The following is a 7837-nucleotide window of genomic DNA, read 5'->3' on the forward strand; positions in this document are numbered from 1 at the left end:
GTTTTGTATGCAGCCGGAGAGAGATTGTTATTTTTGATTACATCACTGATTTAAAAAAAAAAAAACTTAAGATTAATCTAAAGTTAAACGGAAGCTGTCGATTAAAAGAGAAACTGTTTCCCACTGGGTGCTAGATCATTAGAAATAAATAATACGCACAATAAATAAAGCATACATACAAGGCCAGAAATTATATACCTATGCACAGGCTGGAAGAAATGAAAATTTGAACGGGCTATGTTAAGTAAAAAAAGTCCATCAGCGTTTTTTAACGGTAAATTCGATGAAAATTTCGGTTTCTAGCTTGATTTGAACATTGTAACCAACAAACAACCTTTCTGGCATTTTCCTTTGATTCCTTAAGATTCATCGACTTCATTTACGTTTCGAATTAATTTTCTCAGTGTTAATGTCATAAAATGTAAACCTGGTTAATATAGTCGGAAAGGGAAAACATTCAGATCTCTAACGGTCGCAATAACTTTGATTTTAGATAAAATCCAGGGAAGTTATGAATTTTTAATTGGAATACTGGACATTGGCAGAAGAAAACCGGCCCCTGGCCGATCAAGCCCAAAAATGTGTATTTTTGTTGACTATAAAAATTCGTATTAAGGGCTTTAAAGCCTGCTTAAAATTAATGATTTTTTTGTCAAAAACAAATTGTTTTGGTCTATTTTACTTTATACGTCTTTTAAAACTTTTTATGTCTGGTCTCATTTAATATGGCCGTACATAACTATTTTCTTATTCTGGATACAAATGTAAAACGATTGATGTTCAATAAAAGTGAAATACATCCACAAAAAATGCTTAAAAAACATTTTTTATGTTTTTTCGCTTGTACAGCTTAGTGTTACCAACTAAGGTCCTTCTGACATTTTACTTTGATATATCGATTTGTATATAATAAGATAGAAAAACAAGCACAAAAAAAGGTGCATTTTTTTCTTGGTTTCTAGGATTCCCTAAAGTTTGTACAGTGTTTCACACATTTTCCATTGAAGTTATGCCCTCCTTAATGTTTGTAGTGTTACCAACTAAAGTTCCAGTCACGTTTCCCTTTGATTTTATGTCCTCCTTAATGTTGGTACAGTGTTACCAACTAAAGTTCCGGTCACGTTTCCCTTTGATTTTATGTCCTCCTTAATGTTGGTACTGTGTAGTCTGTCATTTTCCTTTGATATATCGACTGAAATATAATTACATTGAAATGCATGCCCAGCAAAGGAGGAAATTTTTAAACATTTTCCTTTGATTAAATGTCTTCCATAAAGTTTTTACAGTATTATAAACTAAGGAAATTCTCACATTTCCATTGATGTTATATCTTACTTAAGGTCTGTACAATGTTACCAACTAAAGTCCCATTCACATTTTTCTTTGATTATATGTCTTTCTTAAAGTCTGTACAATGCTACAATAAAGTTCCACTCACATTTTCCTTTGAATATATGTCCCCCTTTATGTTTTAACAGTGTTGCCAACTGAAGTTCCAATCATATTTTTCTTTGCTTATACATCTTCCTTAATATTCATGCAGTGCTACAAGCCTTGGTTCATCGACATTTTCCTTTGATTATATGTCCTGCTTAATGTTTGTACAGTGTTATCAACTAAAGTCTTTCCTTTTTTCCTTTTTTAAAAAGATATGTAAAAAGTCTTTTTGTCTTTTTCCTTTGATATATCGACTGGAATATATGTCGTTGTAACATTGAAATACATGCACGGCAAAGGTGGAATTTTTTTAAAACATTTTCCTTTGATTAAATGTCTTTCTTAAGGTCTGTGCAATGTTACAACTAACGTTCTACTTACATTTTCATTTGATATATCTATTTATATATAGCAAAGGTGGAAAACAATATTTAAAACAAAAAGTTCCTAGGCTTCTGTGACTTAGTGTTATAAACTAAAGTTCCATTGCCATTTGGCTTTGCGTAAATGTAGAATGTTACCAACTAAAGTCCTTCCGAAATTTTCCTTTGATATATGGATTGATATAAACATTAACATTGACATCCATGCACAACAAATGTGGAAAACTATAATTAAAAAGCTTTCTCGCCTTCTAAGGCCCATTCGCAAGAACGCACTACGGCTCGTTATAAAAAGTTTCATAAAAATCGATGTTTTTTACGAGTAAACTCGATGGTTAGCATTGAAATTCGTGGTTCCTTATGAAAAACATAGTGTTTGCATAAAGTTTAACGCATTAAATCTCCATTATGTTTGCAAGGATTCTTGGTCGGAAAGGAAAGGATAAAAAACACTTTCTGGCTCAGGGAATTTATTTTATGCAAGCATAAATTTTCACCGGTTCTTGGTGGAGGCGTCACAGTCGCTGGCCTATCTCCTGGTGTGGAAGATAGTGAAAAAGCGCCTTATCGACTCGCCCGTGAATAAACAGAAGTTGATTGTTTAAAAACACCGGACAATATGAATATTTAGAAAGTGTTGAGGACAAACAATTTTGGTATGATACAAATCAAGGCTTGTTTTTTGTTTTGCTACAACCTGGCAATAGAAGACTCGGATTATTTATTGTTTTTTTATTTTTTATTTGTCCTAAATATTATTGTTTACTTTTACAAACATTATAATATTTTCTTACCTGTCGAAGTCCCTTTCTCAAAATTATAAATTCATGGCTTATCGTATTGAAATTAATACGAACGCTGTTTTTGAAGGAGGTGTTGAATCATCGGCTTAGCTATTGTATAAGCCTTACAATGCGATAGGAAAGTAATTGAATTGTATTGAGTGTTAAATCGAACGTGCTTTGCATCCTTTTCCTCCGTTTAGAAAGCGCCGTTGCATGCGAGTCCTTAACGGAACAACTAGGAAAGTACGATTACAGCCTGGAGAAGAGCAACTGGGTTTATTGGCCGTATAAATAATATTTAACAGCGGCCGGTTTGACGCGACCTTTTTTTAGTACTCTGTTTTTAATAATCTGACTTTTTGCAAAAATGTAATCATGTGCATCATCATTTAAGAGTGAATTACAGAAATACGTTCTTCACTCTCGATAAAAAGTTGAAGGATTATTTAAAGAATGAGACGCTTGTCAGATCTAGTAATTTGAGATGGTTAGGGATAGAATTAGGGACGGATTAGGTTTCAGTTAGGGGTTAGAAACAGATTAGGTTAGGGGTTTAGGTTAGTTATGTGTGGTGATTAGTGACCGTTAGTCGATGATTATTCAGAAATTGTGAGATGCGGTCTGGTGTGATGTAGGTTTCAGAAAAACATTTTCTTTATCGTGCCGACGTTTCGATCGGTTTAGGGTAGGTAGAGTTTGAGTTAGGTAAGAGTTTATGTCAGTGTTATGGTTAAGAACAGATTACGTTAGGTTAGGTAGGATTGGGTTTACATCAGGTAGAGCTTGAGTTAGGTAAGGGTTTAGGTTACTTTGATGGTTAGGAACAGATTACGTTAGTTTAGATAAGGTTGGTTTAGGTTAGGTAGAGTTTGAGTTAGGTCAGGGTTTATGTTATGGGTGATGATTAGGAACTGATTAAGTTAGTTTAGGTAGGATTTGGTTTAGGTTAGGTAGAGTTTGAGTTAGGTAAGGGTTTATGTTAGGGTGATGGTTAGGAACAGATTACGTTAGTTTAGGTAGGGTTGGTTCAGATTAGGTGGAGTTTGTGTTACGTAAGGGTTTAGGGGAGGGTGATGGTTAGGAACAGATTAAGTTAGTTTAGGTAGGGTTGGGTTCAGATTAGGTGTAGTTTGTGTTACGTAAGGGTTTAGGTGAGGGTGATGGTTAGGAACAGATTAAGTTAGTTTAGGTAGGATTTGGTTTAGGTTAAGCAGAGTTTGAGTTATGTAAGGGTTTATGTTAGGGTGATGGTTAAAAACAGATTTCGTTAGTTTAGGTACGGTTGGGTTTAGATAGGGTTTGAGTTTGGGGCGAGTTAAGATATCAGTGATTCATTGTTTTTCCGTAAGCGGGCAAAATGAAGCGCAATTTTTATCTACGAAGGTGCAGAAAATTTTCCTCCTCTTTTCCCCCGCTTTTTTTCCAGTATTGAAATTTGAGTGATCGATTGGACGGAAAAATTGATATTCTGAAGGTGAGGGGTCGGGCTGATCTATCGATGATGAAGCTTTTAACTTGGGCATGTAAAATTGTCAAATCTAGTAACCTGAGGAATGGGAATACAAAGCCAAAGAGAAAATCACATCACAATTCGTACGAGATTTTCTCTTCTGGATCCGCCCACTCTCGTTGTTAGCTCAAGAGATTTTTTCTCTTTTCAATTTCACACCATTCCGCTAAACATTCGCTAATTTTAGAAACGATAGGAATCAATATTAATCTTTTAGACCGTTGTTAATTGGATAAATTTTTAAAATATACTTTGGCATAATAGAATAACTAGTTTAACCAATTTTCAATTAGTTGAATATTACGTAAAATCCCTTTTTTAAATAAATTGTATATACATGGAATAGACATAAGGAAAAGTATAACACGCTTGGCTAGGGTTTCCACCGCACCTCGACCAATTGTCCGATCCAAGTAGACTTCCGTTTGTCAAGTATATTACTCAAAAAGTTTATTGTTTAATGGCATTATTAAATGAGGCGCAACGGTACCCCAGGCGTTGGAGGAGAAATTTTAAACGGGTTCCCAAGCTTTTCCGGCCGTGTTCGAGGCGCGGGTGCCCCGGCTGGCTGGAGTGGGTGGCATCCAGAGGTCGCGAGGGTCAACTTTCTCCTCCCGAGATGATTGTTCGAGATCCACACGGAATCGTTTGAACTTTCCAAACGTCGTCTACACGTCTGCATTTGTACAAAACGTACCCGTGTGCAACGGTACGGAGTTTCGAAAATTTTCATGGCCAAAACACGAACCCTTAATACAGAGATCTTTTTTGACTGTTGTCACACGTTTACACTGCTGGAAAAGAAACTCATCAAAGCATGAAATCTTCAAATCATACTCTATCTAGGTTTTACATATTTATTAATAAATTACTGGAAAATATTTCTCTAGTTTTTCATCATTGAAGATAGTAGTAGGTATTTTTTTCTCGTTGGTGCTTTTTTTTTTTTAACTTTTCTTGAAGATTTGAATAGGTTATTCAAAGGTTGAGCAACCGTCTTTGCGCAATAAAAGTCGTTTTTCGTTTGTTCCGTTCTATTCCACAGAGTACCGCAAAAGGTGACCGTTGTCACGCTATCTTCGGTTTTATTTCTACTTTTTCCGTTTGTTTTCAAACGGGACCCATTTCCTCCGATCTCCTGGTCCATTGGACGCCTTCCTCCGCAAGTCTTTCCAGAGATGTCGCAGAAGCACGAGAGCTCTCTCAGCATACCCCATTTCGTGACGTGCTCGGTTGCCCGGAGACTTTCTAGTTTCAAACCCTCGAACCATGAGACATGACAAAATGGAATAGTTTTCTAAAAGAAAAACTTAATTTGTCACATGATTTGAGATTCTGAAGGGTAGGATAATTGAGCCCTTCATTTCCTTACTTTCGATTTTTCATTTTAACCTACTCTTAAACGCTTATCACGTTTTGATCATCTGATACTTTCCACTAAACCCGATTTACTTGAAATTCCTCTTTTTCTCGTGAATATTTATACATTTCTATTTTCGAACGAAAAATCTTGATCTTGGTTTTCCGTAGGTTATTAATAATTCTAAGAGAAAGGGATACGATAAAAGAAAAACCCCTGTGACGAAGGAAAAACTAACTTCGGCCGGAGGGCTAAAGGACCGTGTCGAATGCTTTAATTGTATCGGGGAATACTTTCTAAACGACTGGTATCCGCAGAGACGAAAGAACATTTATAACTGTCCGTTTCAAATCTGGATTTTTCCGATCCTTCAACGTCTCGGGCCGCCTTCCGCAATTGTTTTTGCCCAATTGAAAAACCTCCTTGGGTGGGAAATTCGTATAAAATCGGCTTTTCCCACGTAATCCTTTACAAACGGAGGGAAAAAAATCTATTACCAGAAATGAAACACTGAATTTCTTGTAAAATAAACCAGCCCTAACCCAACCTAACCTAACTCGTTTCTAACTCTAACCTAACCTAAAAACCCTATCCAAACAAACACATATCAATGCTTATAGCTTCATCAACTAACGATCAATCCAACCTCATTCCATTCATATTACCAGTTACACCACTCCATGAGTATTTTCTTGCAAACGTTCAACTAATTTTCAAGTTAAACTGTTAGGTTAAGCTAGTTATGCCATCATGATAAAAACTTTTTTTCTCGTTTCGCCAATTAACAAAGGTTTGTTTATACGCAGATCCATTTTCTACCAGATTAATATTGATTCGCATCGTTTTAACTATTAGCGAATATTTAACGAAATGGTGGTACTTCTGAATGGACCAAAATTCTCTTGAGCTATGAGAGTGGACACACCGAGAAGAGACCTCGTACTAATTTGTGTGTTTATACGCTTTTCTCTTTGGCTTTGTATTTCTTTTTCCTCTGATCACTTGATTTGACAAACACCTTATTCTTTACACCCAACCTAACCTAACTCGTTTCTAACTCTAACCTAACCTAATACTAACCCTATCCAACCAAACACATATCAATAGCTTCATGAACTAACGATAAATCCAACCTCAATCCATTCATATTACCAATTACACCATTCAATGAGTATTTTCTTGCAAACGTTCAACTAATTATCAAGTTAAACGGTTAGGTTAAGTTATGCAATCATGATAAAAAAAAAATTCATTTAGCCAATTAACAACAGTTTGTTTAAACTACCAAATTTTCTACCATTTCCATTTTCTACCAGATTAATATTGATTCCTATCGTTTTAACTGCTTGCAAATATTTAACGAAATGGTGTGTACTTCTGAAGCGATCAAAAATTATCTTGAGCTAGAGAGAGTGGGCACACCGAGAAGAGAAAAACAACCTCGTACTAATTTGTGAATTTTATATTATTTTCTCTTTCGCTTTGTATTTATATTTCCTCAGATCAGTTAATATGACAAACACCTTATTCTTTAAATAATTCTTCAATTTTTTATATATCCGACCAAACACTGACTGTCGGCCAGAGACGGTCAGAACCTAATCCGTCCCTAGCCCTACCAAAAATAACTTTGCTTTACCTGTCCAGGGTCTTACCCTATGTAACACGAACGTTACCAACACCTAACATTACTTATGCTGACCAAATCTAACCAGTTCCTAACCCTACCAATGCCTAAAATAACCTAACCTAAACCTGTCTAACCTAGCCTAATCTAACCCAACCTATACTCAATTAACGTTAATGCAAAATCGGTTATGTTGAAACGGTAACGCGAGAAAAATTTAGAAAACAAACATTAACAGATTCATGTAATTAAAAGCTTTATTGTCTAACAACCAGCCCGATCTTTAATTATGACGACCGTCTTCCTTTTTGGTCATATACTTGATTGCATTTTACCATGAAATTATGTGTTTTTTAATAAAATGTTATAATATGAAAAAATCTAGGATTGATTTTATGTCTGTCTGTCTCTTTCATTCGCTGTAAAAAAATTTAATTGGCTCCGCCAGCTCTCCCTGTCCTCACTATTATCATTTAACCGTGTTTCAGTTGCGCATCTAGTAGGGTAAAGTGTGGCCGCAACGCGATCAAAATTACGCAATTTGAATAAATGTGGTGACATGGAAACAACTGGCTTCGGGATAATTGCTGACCGCAGTTGTCACCGGTCGGTGGCGAAACTGTAATCAGGATGAAGTAATTTTCACAAGAAATAATAATAATAGAACAAGAATAAAAACTTTTTGTTTTATATTAATTTAAGTGATAAATATTATTTAGAATGATTAGTTTTGTT

The sequence above is a fragment of the Cimex lectularius genome, unplaced genomic scaffold, assembly GCF_000648675.2.
Source record: "Cimex lectularius strain Harlan isolate CLEC.00 unplaced genomic scaffold, Clec_2.1 scaffold109, whole genome shotgun sequence".
Taxonomy (NCBI): Eukaryota; Metazoa; Arthropoda; class Insecta; order Hemiptera; family Cimicidae; genus Cimex; species Cimex lectularius.